The 15,023-nt window shown below is 38.2% G+C and overlaps 1 protein-coding gene across 16 annotated transcripts in view; it reads left to right on the plus strand.

The window, feature by feature from the left end:
- The window catches only part of NRG1 (neuregulin 1), a 1,012,474-nt gene that overhangs the window by 886,216 nt on the left and 111,235 nt on the right, over window positions 1-15,023 (plus strand). The gene's annotated exons all lie outside the window — the stretch shown is intronic.

A 15,023-nucleotide genomic window follows, 5' to 3' on the forward strand; every position in this document is an offset into this window, starting at 1 on the left:
CCGTAATTAGATCTAATTTGCTCCTCATTTTAAGAACCTCTTTTAGTTTGCACAGAAATCACTGACTTTTTGGGTGTGTGCATACTTGTCCTTAAGAGCAATAAGGAGATGAGATGTTGGTTAAAGATAATACCTGATGCTCCAGGTATCTTGACGGTATAACAGTTTGTTGGATTGGGAATGAAGAAGGGGAAATGCTATGTTAATATGTTAAAAGCAAAGTAAGAAATATACATCATACTTTTAACTTTCACGTGTTACTTATAGAATTAAAAATTAATGTTTTATTTTTGAGCATAAGAGATATTAGCACTTAAACAAGGGACACCATTTTTATTATTATTATTTTTTAACATCTTTATTGGAGTATAATTGCTTTACAATGGTGTGTTAGTTTCTGCTTTATAACAAACTGAATCAGTTATACATATACATATGTTCCCATATCTCTTCCCTCTTGCGTCTCCCTCCCTCCCACCTCCCTATCCCACCCCTCTAGGTGGTCACAAAGCACTGAGCTGATCTCCCTGTGCTATGCGGCTGCTTCCCACTAGCTATCCACCCTACGTTTGGTAGTGTATATATGCCCATGCCACTGTCTCACTTCGTCACAGCTTACCCTTCCCCCTCCCCATATCCTCAATTCCATGCTCTAGTAGGTCTGTGTTTTATTCCCATCCTACCCCTAGTCTCTTCATGACACTTTTTTTCCCTTAGATTCCATATATATGTGTTAGCATACTGTATTTGTTTTTCTCTTTCTGACTTACTTCACTCTGTATGACAGACTCTAGGTCCATCCACCTCTCTACAAATAACTCAATTTCGTTTCTTTTTATGGCTGAGTAATATTCCATTGTATATATGTGCCACATCTTCTTTATCCATTCATCTGTTGATGGACACTTAGGTTGCTTCCATGTCCTGACTATTGTAAATAGAGCTGCAATGAACATTGTGGTACATGACTCTTTTTGAATTATGGTTTTCTCAGGGTATATGCCCAGTAGTGGGATTGCTGGGTCATATGGTAGTTCTATTTGTAGTTTTGTAAGGAACCTCCATACTGTTCTCCATAGTGGCTGTATCAATTTACATTCCCACCAGCAGTGCAAGGGTGTTCCCTTTTCTCCACACCCTCTCCAGAGGACACCATTTTTAAAAAAGTGAAAACTGTTTCAGCAATGTTCTTTCAAATGAACCTTCAATGTTAATATAAAATAAGAAAGTTCCGCCCCAATATATATCCTTTTCTTCATTGGATATACAATACCATTATTGGAAATTCACAGAATGACAGTGTTCAGCATTAAAATTATGTTGTAAGGATAAAAAAAAATCAAATTGATTTAGATGTTGAATAAGTGGATTGCTCTGTATATTTTCATCGGAATTAATTGAAAAAAGGAAAAATCACGTTTCTAATTTGATAAAAGATATTAATTCTGATCATTTTATTGTTGGTTTCTTTAATTACCATCAATTCATATTTGAACAGCTCATATATTTATGAGGATGATAACTTATAACTTTAATAGTAGAGCTTATTTGGTCATCTTTAGTCTTGCCACGTCAGTGATTTTGCAGAGCCTAGGTAGTTACCAGAACTAATGTTAGTCAAAATGTTTAATACTTTTTTCTTTCAATCATGTTGACCTTCTTTATTGATTAAACTAGCTTCTACAAGCAACCAGTTATTGAATCAGATCTTCAGATCTGAATCTGTATGTATGTAATATAATTTTTTCTTTTTGATGTTTATATTTTGAAATGTCAGAATTTCTATGCATTTAAAGTGTTTCCTTAATAATTCAGGAAATTTGGGTAACTAAATTTAAAACTGTGCATTGGCGTCACCAGTAAATAAGAAGTCTTCATCAAAAAGATAATAAAATGTATTAATATTTTATTTTTTTATTTTAGTCCACCTGCCAAAAACAGTCAAACAAAAGACTTTTTAAAGAACTGTAAAAATAAAAATCAACCCGTCAGATTTCTACTATAGCCCAGTCTGTTTTGATGGGTGTTTTGTTTTGATAGTTTCTGAGAATGGGAATAGATGGATTATATTTTTCTGCCTCCAATTGTCCAGTACTTCTAAAGGCCTCTTGCCTGGACATGGTCCCTTCTGGAAATGAATTTCTGCATTCTTCTTCCATCACTCGTCAAAACAAAACGCTCTCAGAAGTAAATGTTTTCATAACTGGATCCTAAGTGAAGGAAAATCTGAGAAACTTAGACACGCATATACAACAAACAGTATTTCTTGCTGGGCTCTCTATCTCTTTTTTTAATCACTCCACAATGTGTCTACCACACAAATAGAATCTATTCTAAGACTGTGGACTCTCACTTCTGCAGTATTTGCATTCGTGCCAGAGTGGGATTAGGAAAATGAAGTCCTTTCTGTAACACCTTGGAAGCAGGAACCACTGCAGCCTCCTTCCCTCTTTCTTTCTCAGTCTTGTGCAGGGCCTGGCGCCTATTAGGCACTTAGGAAACAATTAGTGAATGAATGAATGAAGTTCTCAAAGGCAGCAGGGATAAGATCAACCTAGCCCGGATCTGGAAAAACTGAGAAAAGGCACACATTTTTAAAAATATGTGGGAAATCTATGGCAGAAGAGTCATTAAAGACCAAACGTTCCCTTTTCACTTTAATATGGATAATTTTGAACTTGCTGTAAACACACAGTGTTTCCCAATACTGATTTAATTTCTTCCAAGTAATACTTGAAAGAGAGAAATTAAACTTTCCTGCTGATCTCTGGGTTGATGGCATGTCTTCTTTCCCCATTTTGTTCCTATTAGAAGCAGTATACAATAGAGGGGCATTACGGTGTGTAGTAGGTTAAAGTTCTTTGATTCATGGACTTACAGCAACATCATTTGAATGGGTTGGTTTCATCGTGGCCAAAGTGAAGCCACACAGAATAACTAAGTGGATCACCTGATGTTGCAAATTAAATTCTCGCATCAGAAAAAGTTACACTGATTTGAGAAATAAATCTGTCCAAAGTGGAGATTGTGATATGTGTGTGAACTTAACCTTCTCATTATCATATTCATTCGTGTTCTTTTCTCTTCCTCCTCTCGCCCCACTTCAGTCTTGTTTGGGTCCAGGTCCTGTAGAGCTCAACAGAAAAATCATTTCTTATGTTATCAGTGACACTTTTTAAAATTCATTTTTTATTGAAGTATAGTTGAAGTATAATATTATATAAGTTACAGGTGTACCACATAGTGATTCACAATTTTTAAAGGTTATACTCCATTTATCGTTATTATAAAATATTGGCTATATCCCCTGTGTTGTACAATATATCCTTGGAGCTTTTTTTTGTTTTTTTGTTTTTTGGCTGCACCACGAGGCCTGTGGGCTCTTAGTTCCCTGACCAGGGATTGAAGCCCCGGCAGTGAAAGTGTGGTGTCTTAACCACTGGACCACCAGGGAATTCTCCTTGTAGCTTATTTTATATCTAATAGTTTGTACCTCTTAGTCCCCTATCCCTATATTGCCCCTCCCCACTGGTAACCACTAGTTTGTTCTCTGTATCTGTGAGTCTGCTTCTTTTTTGTTATAGTCACTGGTTTGTTGTATTTTTTAGATTCCACGTATAAGTCATATCATACAGTATCTGTCTTTATCTGTCTGACTTATTTCACTTAGCATAATACCCTCCAATGACTTTTTAAAGTCTTCATCCGGGCTTCCCTGGTGGCGCAGTGGTTGGGAGTCCGCCTGCCGATGCGGGGGACGCGGGTTCGTGCCCCGGTCCGGGAAGATACCACGTGCCGCGGAGCGACTGGGCCCGTGAGCCGTGGCCGCTGAGCCTGCGCGTCCGGAGCCTGTGCTCCACAACGGGAGAGGCCACAACAGTGAGAGGCCCGTGTACCGCAAAAAAACAAAACAAAAAACATAAATGCTGAGCAGCAAATTTCCTAATCACTTGCTGTATGTTGGCTGAATTACAGTAAAATCATCATTTTGAGTTGGACAGCTCAAGCATTTAGCCTGATTTTTTGACAGGTACATACCACTAAAATAATTATTTTTGTACCCATTCAACACATTTTTTTACCAGCCAGAGGTTATTTTGAATCCTTCTGTCTCCACACGTACAGTTAGCTCTGAGCCTAAGATGCCCAAGATGTTTTGCCTTCTCTTGCACTTTTTTTTGTTTGTTTCACGTCAGAGCTCTCTCTCTGCTGTTCTTTTGCATCACCAAATGCTTAGGTACCTTAAAAAATGCTTAAACAGTAGTACTTGTCTCAACAGATTCTTTGGTATTAAGGTATATGAGTGGTTAAGAATAATTTAACTTTTGATATGCCCATATGAAACTTGGAGTCTTTTTGTGGGTAAAGGGAAGACTGAGAGGGTTGCACTTGGACATGGGTACTTTTTGGATGCCTTTGACATCAGTCAGTGATAGACTACGGCAAACATTTGGAAGGACGTGGTGATAGAAGAAAAGATGGGGCTAAATCCAGGTATTTAACCTGGGGTTAAGGAGACAACCTGAGGATGGGTTATTTGTCGGACCTCTAGTGACAGAGTCCTGGCAAAGCCTCAGGAAAGAATTTTTGAGAAACACTTCAAGAGATTTATGTTTCATTTGAGAAGCCTGTCTAAAAGCCCTTTAAACCACTTAAGTTAAGCTTTCCCTTCCTATGGACCGTATGTGGGGACAGAAATAAGCGTATGGTTGAAACTCTGCATTGCAGTGAGATGTAAAAGAAGTACTTTTCCTGCTAGGTTAAATCGCTGTGCATGCCTCTTGCTGTCAGTGACATGATTTAGTTAAATACAGATGCTTTTAGAGGGGCTTTGTACTGCGTCATAAATATTTAATAGTTTTATAAAATATGTGTATGCATAACTGGGTGGGAAATACAGCAGTGGAGAAACTCAACTCCCACATCAGAGCCTTTGGCCTTATGGTGTCCACTGACCAGTTGATCTTTGAAAAGGATGTGTTCAGGATGGGGGTATTGTTAACGATAAAAGGATTCTTTTTTTTTTTTTTTTTTTTTTTTCTCAACAAAATGAAGCTTACTGTCCAGCCTTTCTGATTTTGTCAGTAGAATGAATGGTGCAATTTCCCTCTTCATGTTATTCATAGATGTTCCAATCCCTAGTGACTGAAGTATCACATAAAAAAAAAAAAAATCCCTTCTCAATAAATGAAGGGTCTGGGAGGTGGGGTCAGGAAAAGCTCTTAGATTTTCTGCAGCAGCTAATGGTTTGTCGTATAAAGATACTCCATTGTCATTAGACAATGATTCAAATTATGGTGAATCATATTCTTGATATAATTTTGGAATTCATCTTAAAGTGAGTGTGGTGGGGGAAGGTGGGTGGGGAGGCGTCGTGCAGTGGAGGAAGGAGAATAATTGAGTGCAGGTTACTGAACGTGGAATTGGTAGATTATTTGGTTTGGTTTGGCATCGGTTTAAGAGTTTTTATAATAAAACATACTACATATATGGGAGTCAGAAACAGCCATGAAAAAGTCTTTTTAAAACTTTTTCTAGCATGTCATTATGAGATTTTGAAACATGCAGAAAAGTTGAATGACTTGTAAACAAATGCCCAATCTCTAGATTTTACAGTGTTAAGTCACCATATTTGCTTTATCAAATATGTATCCATTTATCTATCAATCATCTTTTTATTTTTGATGCAATTTCAAGTAAGTTGCATATGTGAATGCATCTTGTCTCCAAATATTCCAGCATGCATGAGGTATATGTCTTATTACATTATTTAAAATAATATACAGGTGATGGATTATGTCAATAAATAGAATATAGGTTTCTCTGGAATAAGTCTTCATATTTGGACCTGGGATTTTCTAGTCATCGTATTTCAAAGTACAACTCAGTCATCAGAAGCCTTCCTTTTCCTGTTCCTGACAATCACTCCTTCCTGTGTCCCAGACTTCTAATTCTCCAGATTAAAAGAGGATGTGAGCCTGGCTCACCAATTCTCAGATATTGTATGTGTTTGAATCATTCATCGCAATAATACTGGGCTGATCCCTATTTTGGGAGTGACAGCCTTCTTTCCTGAGGATAAGCTCCCTTCCATTCACTAAAGTTTCTTTATTCTATACCTTCTTTTTTTTAATTTAATTTTTCTTTTATGTTGGAGTATAGTTGATTTACAATGCTGTGTTAGTTTCACGTGTACAGCAAAGTGGTTCAGTTATCCATACACATATATCCATTCTTTTTCAGATTCTTTTCCCCTATAGGTTATTACAGAATATTGAGTAGAGTTCCCTGTGCTATACAGTAGGTTCTTGTTGATTATCCATTTTATATAGTGTGTGTATGTTAATCCCAAACTCCTGATTTATTCCTCCCCCACTTTCCCCTTTGGTAACCATAAGTTTGTTTTCCACGTCTGTAAGTCTATCTGTGTTTTGTAAATAAGTTCATTTGTATCATCTTTTTAGATTCCACGTATAAGTGATGTCGTATATTTGTCTTTCTCTGTCTGACTTACTTCACTTAGTGTGATAATCTCTAGGTTCTTTATTCTGGACCTTCTCGTGTAAGCGATTAGAGCCCACATTCTTTGTGTCCCCTTAATGATGAAATGCTGTTGAATGAGTCTAAATATGAATATCCTTTTCTTAATAACCTCCAGAAAATGGGTCTGAATATTCAATAGAGTTGTAACCAAAAGTGGTCATGGGAGCATTATATAGATTAAACTTTCAAGTAGAAACAGTGGCAGTAAAAGATCAAAGTGAGATGTTTCTATAGAGATAATCTGTGGCAGTAATGATAGAACATTTAAGCATCCATTCTCTGGCAGTAACTCAAGGATATCTACATGGTTAGTACATAACTAGAGAGCTTCCCTTTGTAGAAATGAGTTGAAAGAGGCAGAGCAACAGCCCTGAATTCCAGTCTTGACTTTGACGTTAATTTTGGTGTTCCAGGCAGATTATTTTTATCTTCGGAGACTGTTTTTTTTTTCTTCTTCTATAAGATAAAATTCATGGGTAAGGGCTGTTCCAGCTCCAATAGTCAATGAAAAATTGAAATCTATTATTGAGATTATTACAGTTCATCTTTGCATTAAGCCTACATCCTTCACTCCACATAATTTCAGAGATAGAGAGAAAAGAAACAAGCCATTGTTAAACAAATCTGACTCTAGCAATACATGGTACGATTTATGATAGGAAGTTCTGAATGGGAGGTCAAATCATAAGATATTTTTGTCTTATGACTTTCAAATTCATAGTTTTAAAGTAATAAAGATTGCAACAATGCAGAAAGAGTTTCCACCCCTTGGACTGAGAAATAGCAGAAAAATATAGAGCTGGCATTTGATTTTAAATGGGATACTTCCGCTTGTATGAGTATCGTAAGGCTTATGACCTTACAACAGAATCACGGGTTAGACGGCTCACTGGAATGCCAAATCCGTTCTAGAAACTGCATATATTTTTATCACTCCCTTTTTTCTCTTTGGTGGAGCTTTACATTTTTCTTTTGATCAGCAATAAGGAGAGAACTGTGTAGACTCTAAGGAAAATGTATATTGTTAACATGTTTCCTCTGGCTGAAGTCTTCAGATTTAGAAATTTGGATTGTATTTAAAAGTAGAACAATTCAGATCATTCCTTTCCGCAAGCTTCCTTTATTTCAGGTAAATTGTGAGGGCTTATTTTATACGTGGCTTTATATGACGCTTCAGAATCTCTGGAGTAGATGGTACTCTCTTATGAGTAATTCATAACTGCCTTCACATGTGGACCACCTCATGCCCAACAGTTTCTACCTGAAACAGAAGATTTAAAAAACAAATTTCTAGGGCATTCGTAAGAGTGAGGTGCTCTACACTACATTTTTTGATTTGTCTGGGGACCAGTTTATAGAGTCAGCTGACCAGCAACTGAGCTATAAACAAATAGCTAGTGCCTAAGTATAAATCAAATTCAAAAACTTCCATGTTCTGAAACTTTACTGAATTTGTATTAAATTAGCATTGATTATCAGAGGTATTTCTTCCTTATGTTTAATTTCTCTTACTGCACCAAACTACAGCCTTCATGATTTTCTTTAAATAAGATTATACGTGTACATGCACTTAAAAACACAGATGATCCCTTGTATTTTTGTGCCATTTGCCACAATATTTAAGAATAAAACAAACAGAAATTATCTCTTAGCTGTGCTGCTTTGTGCTGTGCACCTATAGTAGTGAATATTAATGAAACAGAGCAAAGGTATTTGTTCAAGTCAACTGATTCCACATATATTGCCCTATTAAACATTATGAATGACCATCCATCCATATAACCTCAGAGTAGTCACTATAAAGATGATTTTCCTTCTTTCCATCATACACAGCATAATTTAGTAGTATTTGCATTTATTCACACAAATAAAACTCTGTATGGCATATCCATGTCTTTAAGATATTTTTTCCATAGTTTATACATCCCTCTTTAGTAGAGTTTCCCTATTGATGCATTAACTCAATAATACTTAACTGAGTGCCTTCTGTGTGCCCGGCATGTTCTGGGTAGTAGGGATATGGTGATGCAAACAGACACAAGTGCTTTTGCCCTTATGGAATTTACATTCTGGTGATGAGTTTATCACACATTTCAAAACAAAGCACACTGTGTTGGAAATACAGATAGTTCAAATAACTGCCACTCTCTCCCCAGTTTTTGCTCATATTTCTGGCCTATTCTAAATACGGGAATGGAATGGTGTTGAGCAATGAGAAATAATATTTTGAGTACATAAAATGAGCTAGAGTTATAAGCCTTGCTCATTTTCTCATAAAACTTCTTTTGAATTGAAACTCTCAATGGCACATCCATTTATTATATCTTTGTGCTTTTGAGTTCCTTGGGATGCAGTATTGCATCATCAACATCAATTTAGAGTTCTTAGTTAATTAATAATTGTCAGAGATTCAATGCTACATGACCTACTAAGATTTTGTAGAAGGGCAACCTATACATGACGAAGTCTCATTATTTTAGTGCAGTCCACTAGTAAAAGTGGTCAGATAGACTATGTTTTCCTTCTGACAGTAAATGTTGGGGAAGCTGAAACCATGATGAGCGTGCAGTGTAATTTTTTTTTTTATTGAGTTGGAATTCACATAACATAAAATTGACCATTTTACTGTGAACAATTCATTGGCATTTATCACAATGATGTGCAACCGCCGTCTCCATCTAGTTTCAAACATGTTCAGGGTAATTGTAAAAGAAAGGTGACGTGTAAAACTAAAAGCAAAATCAACCATTCGTATATAACTAATGATTTTACTTATGGGTGGTGAGAAAATACTAGGTTCTTTCAAAGTAAACACATTATAACCATCAGATTTAATAAAAACATCTTTCTAGATAAAATTCTCACATCCTCATCTTTGACATCATTTACTGTCTCTTGAGCTGTAGCTGAAGATCAAAGGATCTAAACTTATAAAGAACAAAATGTGCCAGAGTAAATTGATCATCTTGTTACAAAATGAGGACACAGTCCCAGAGTCAGTAACAAATATTAGATCCAGCTCCTCACAAAATAATTCTTACAATTAAGTCAAATTGTCTTTTCCGAGATCATTTTCACTGGGTAAGAATAAAGTAGAATCAGAGTCTTGACTCATCCTCAAAGTGGGCAGAAAAGTACCTGCCCAGTAAGGTGAACTGAGTTTCATCTCACCTGTTTAGCATTATGAATAATGTAGAAGAACATCAAAGAGCAAGTGGACTTGGTTTGCCCTCCGAGAACTTTTCGGTTTGGTTGAAGAAAGAATTACAGGAAAAACAGTTAAATGTTGGGTAATTCCCAACTGTCCATCCACTGAAATGATCTGTGGCAGTTGAGAGTTAAGCATAGGTGGGGTAACAGCGTTTTCTTAAATTCATAAAAGGCGTAGTATTTGGGAACAAACATAAAAATTTGATAAGCACGTATCTGAACTGGACGTTAAAAGATCTGAAAAAATGGAGGGGAGTATAGAGGGTATTTTGAATAGATAGATGGACATGAAAAAAGTCTGCCAATTTATTAGAGGTGCCGTAATCTGTGTAATTCAATCGCAATTAAAAATAAAACCAAACAAAATGTATGTATGAACGGACAGCACAGCTCTAGTTTGGGACAGCCAGATACCGATAGACCTCCTGGCCTTCAAAGAAATTACATCCTTCAGTCCTATATACATAACATAGTTAAATAATAGCACCTCGGAAGATGTGCCCCAATAAAAGTAGCGTTAAGGAATGCTGTGTCTGTGGCCTGGGAGCACGGAAGGGCTCCATGGAGGAGCTGAGATGTGAGATGGGGAAGATTTCCAGATGAATGGGAGGAGGATAGCAGATCCATTTGAGTACTTGGTCCTCTTATAAGAAGCAGCAAGTTTTAGGGATCCTTTTATGCCCTGAAGCTTTCTTGTGAAAATCATGATTTCATAATTCATTAGCAAATGAATAAATCATTACAACTTTTACATAGTCATCTTCAAAGATTGGAATCCAAAAATGAAATCACTGCTGTCGTCGTGGTTTTAGATACCACAAAGTAAATTCTACTTTTTCAGCCATAAACTTAAGGAGCAAGGGTAAACTTTTTCAGAGATAAATGTTTTCAGAGTGAAATAGCCAACACACCAAAAACAAAGTGTAAAAGAGAAAATAAGTTTACATAATATGGTCATCCTCTTTCATCTTCTTTCATCTCCTGGAGTTATGCTAAATATTTCTGATAATAAAATAAATAAAATGAATGCAGAAGCTGTCGCCTAGCCTGACTTGAAGTAGCAGAGGAATTTGAGTATTTTTTTATTGGATGATATAATAGGATTGCTTCCTTTACTGAAGCTGGCTTAGGAGGAAGCTGGAATATTGTGTATCAGAAATACGTGTGTTCTGACTTTGTTCTGCTGAATTCCATTCTACATTACTGGGTCTCCTCTCGAGCCAGGTTGACTTACTAACACTTCCTCACTGCCCTGGTGGATTAACGGTGGTTGCAAATTCTTTGTCGCACTCTCCATCAAGATTTATTTCCCTCGTCCTTGAATCTCAACTGGCACTGTGACTGCTTAGCCAGCAAGATGCAGTGGAAATAGCCTGTGCCACTTCCAGAGTCCGTATTAAGGAGGACTGGCAGCTTGCGCTTCCTGCCTCTTGGGCTGCACCCTCTCAGAACCCAGCTGCCATGCTGTGGGAAGCCCAGGCCACACGGAGAAGCCACATGTTGGTGCACCATCCAACAGTCCCTGCTGTCTTCCCAGCTGACGTGTGGCACTAGCTGCCAGTCATGTGCGTGAATCTTGAGTGTTTCAGCTCAGTTACACCTCAGCGGATTGCAGCCCCAGCTGACATCTAATGGAGCAGAAGAGCCACCCAGCTGAACCCAGTAAACTGCAGGCTAGTGAGATAGAACACAGTGGTGGTTGTTTTAAGCTACTTCAGGGCAATTTGTTTCATAGCAATATGTAACTGAAATAGCTTTCCAAGGAAAATCCCGGAACTGAGACTGTGGAAGAGCTCATTCAATTTAAACTAGAAATAGATCATATTTTAAAAACCTATGCTTGGGCTTCCCTGGCGGCGCAGTGGTTGAGAATCCGCCTGCCGATTCAGGGGACACGGGTTCGAGCCCTGGTCTGGGAAGATCCCACATGCCACGGAGCGGCTGTGCCCGTGAGCCACAGCTACTGAGCCTGCGCGTCTGGAGCCTGTGCTCCACAACAAGAGAGGCCGCGACGGAGAGAGGCCCGCGCACCGTGACGAAGAGTGGCCCCCGCTTGCCGCAACTAGAGGAAGCCCTCGCACAGAAACGAAGACCCAACCCAGCAAAAATTTAAAAAATAAAATAAACTCCTACCCCCAACATCTTCTTAAAAAAAAAAAACAAAACCTATGCTTAATTCTTGTAACTTCTGAAAATCACTAGGCAGAATTTTAGAAGCCTGTTGTTTTGGAAACTAGGCACCTTTAAGTTCATTTACCAACTACATTAGGGTAAAATTAAAACGCCTATTTCATGGTTACACTTTCTGGTTCACTTATTTTTCCCGTTGAAGTAATAGATAAGCAATAAGTAATGAGATGCCTTCTTTTGATTCAAAATGAGAAACAGTATTTTTCAGTAGAAAAAGCATGACTCAGACCTTTGTTCTAATCTTGGTTCTGTTGCTTAAGAGCTGTATGTCCATGGCTAAGTTATCGAAGCTGCCTGAGTCCATTTTTTAAAAATTATTTTCAAGATAATATGTGCTATACAGGATTAGCAAAGGTCAGAAATCATGTATGCTGAGAACCTAGCAGAGTGCCTGGCGCAATGGTGGAGCTCAATAAAAGTAGCTTTTGTTGTTGTGAAGGAGGTGGTAATGTGGTTTTAAAAAGTAGTAGAAATCTGTCTTTTGTTCATTTTTTAAAGGGACATGGAAATATGGGTGTTCCTGAGCTTTACTGGAGATGGAGCCTAAAGGGTTAAAGTGAGGTGTACTTGCAGTTCTTCCTACAAACATGCATGTTTTATTGGAAGAAATTCTGATTCCTAATCCTATTCACACTACCCTGTTCTCACTTCTTTATTGCTATAGAGATTTGGTAAAGGGATAAAGGCAACTTCTGACTCTTAGTCTCAAGGGTAGAACTAACGGAAAATTCCTTTTATTCTTTACCTCCTGTCCTACTCCCTTTCCTCAATTAGGTTTACCTTCCAGTTGGATGGGAAACAACTTTATAGGTTGCTGGCTCCCTGCAAGCTGATCTTAGCTCCAAGAAGCCACAGTGTTCATAGGCTACATCTCCAGGGAGGACATATACCTGATTTGTGTAGTCCAGGGGAAAAAACAGCTGTGGCAGCCGACAGGATTCTGTCTCCGAAGTTCTGTCCTAGCCTTTACCTAATCTGTTCTTTTCCTTTGTAAGTGTTGTTCACCTTTACTATGACAACTAGAGCCGTGCCCAGTAATTTTTGTCTGCTGAGTACGTCTGTTTTTAATGATCGAGGTGAGGTTATTATTGATAAGTTGTTATTGATGCAAGTGAAGGACCACTCTTCTCAACTATGGGTTACTGTTTTCAGTGTCTTCTCTTAGCTGCCTGATTGGGCTACCTGAACCCCATTTTGGTCCTTGAAATCTAGGTGACCTTGGCTGTGGGTGAAATGCCAGTATATTATACTTGAGTGAAATATTAGTTTGGTGCAGAATTGAGGAGTTAAGTACCACAAATTTAACCTGGGTGATGTCTAAAGGAATTATAAATTATTCTAATTTAGCACAAATATTTACTTGCCTATATTGATTTTGAGAATTTACATGAATATTGATCATTAAAATCTTAATACCTCTCAGTATGAATACTGTAAATGCCTCCATATAGATTTTCTGTGATGTGAAATTTCATGTCCATTGCTAGAATCTTTCAGAAAAATCTCTCTCTGCATTAAAATCAAATAGTTAAAGCTAGAAAGTAGGCATATGACTTATTTTAAAGTACCAGTTACTGGTATATAAGTGCCGGTTATACAGAGGTGAACTTAAGGATAATTCATTTTGCCCATAAGTTTGTCAGAGTCATAATTGCAATTATGCAAACTGGTTCAGGCTTTTGTCATTGTTGTTAGTGATAGTACTGCAAACACACTTTAAGATATTACTACCCTTTAAATCACTTATAATTACGGGCTAATTTAGTTTTGAAAGAAATGATAATATTATCTCATGCCCACTCAGAGCTTAAAAATATTTCAAAGCAGTGGAGATTGTGCTATACAAAACATAGTGTGCTTAAAGCAGATTCTCTCAGGATTTAAGCTCCAAATTTTATTGCTTCCGGGACTCATATGATGGTTATGTAGTATGGATTTAGAGACAGTTTTTAAGACTCCTGTTGACATATGTGAGCAAAATGGTTCCTTGGAAACCATTCAGGTGTCCAGTCACTGTAAAGCGTGGATTAAAGATTCAGATGCGTATCGCGTGTGCTGACATGCAACGAACTGGAGGGTCAGGGCAGCCTGGACTCTTAAAGTACAGTGCATTTCTTCCAGTCTTTTAACCTCCGCTGTTTTAAAAGGAAAAAGAAAAACGTCAGCATCGAAACTCTCTGTAAGGTAAAGCTACTGAGACTTAACCCCTGCTCTTATAGAAAACTCTTCTTAATCCTTGCAGTGCGGTTATAGCTGAAGACATGTGGTATATATTACAGTGCCCAGGGAATTCAACCTCCAACAGTGTGGAGTCACAATGAAGGCTAATTTCAGGATGAAGTGGGAGCCTTTGCTTCCTCTGTAGCTCTGTTACTTACCGGCATTTCTTGTTTGCTGGACATTTGTCCAGGCCTGCTGTGAGTGGGACAAGGGCATTGGAAATTTAAAGGGGACCAGAGTGGGGACATATGAACCTCTCTCCCCTCCCCTAGCACCCCGTCCTCCAACATACACTTCACGCTTGGGCATCACCAAGTCTAACACAATCATTGCAAAAAGGGCTGAAGGCAGAGCTGTCCATGGTTAGAAAAAAAAAAAAATTCTCGCTCTTGGTTGAAAAATCAGGTAATAACAGTCCTCTTGGTGTACAAAACTTATTAGAGGGCTGGGGAAGGAATGCTATCTCTCAGCAGCAGGCAGGAAGAAATTGCTGTTGAAAAGCTTACCTCTCTGGGGAGGAATCAGATATCAGACTTTGCCAAGCCTCAGGTCCAACCCATAAGGTCCCACCTACATGCCTCCCCCCCTGCCCCCCGCGCCCCATCCCAGCTTTGTTAGATTGCTACCATCGATCGCTGGCTTTTTCTGACCCAACAGTGGGTGCAGGAAAGAGAGCCAGCAAGACTTCGAGCAAGCAAGGTTAGGGTGGAAGACTGGGGCAGCTTCGGTAGGGAGAGAAAAAAAAAAAAAAAAAAAAAGAGAAGGAGGCGAACGGGGTTGGGGGCCATGGGGACTAAGCTTAACTGGTGCCTGCCAGCTTCTCTTTGATTTGATGGCCTTTATTCCTTCTAATTGGATAA

This window comes from Kogia breviceps, chromosome 20 (assembly GCF_026419965.1).
Source record: "Kogia breviceps isolate mKogBre1 chromosome 20, mKogBre1 haplotype 1, whole genome shotgun sequence".
Taxonomy (NCBI): domain Eukaryota; kingdom Metazoa; phylum Chordata; class Mammalia; order Artiodactyla; family Physeteridae; genus Kogia; species Kogia breviceps.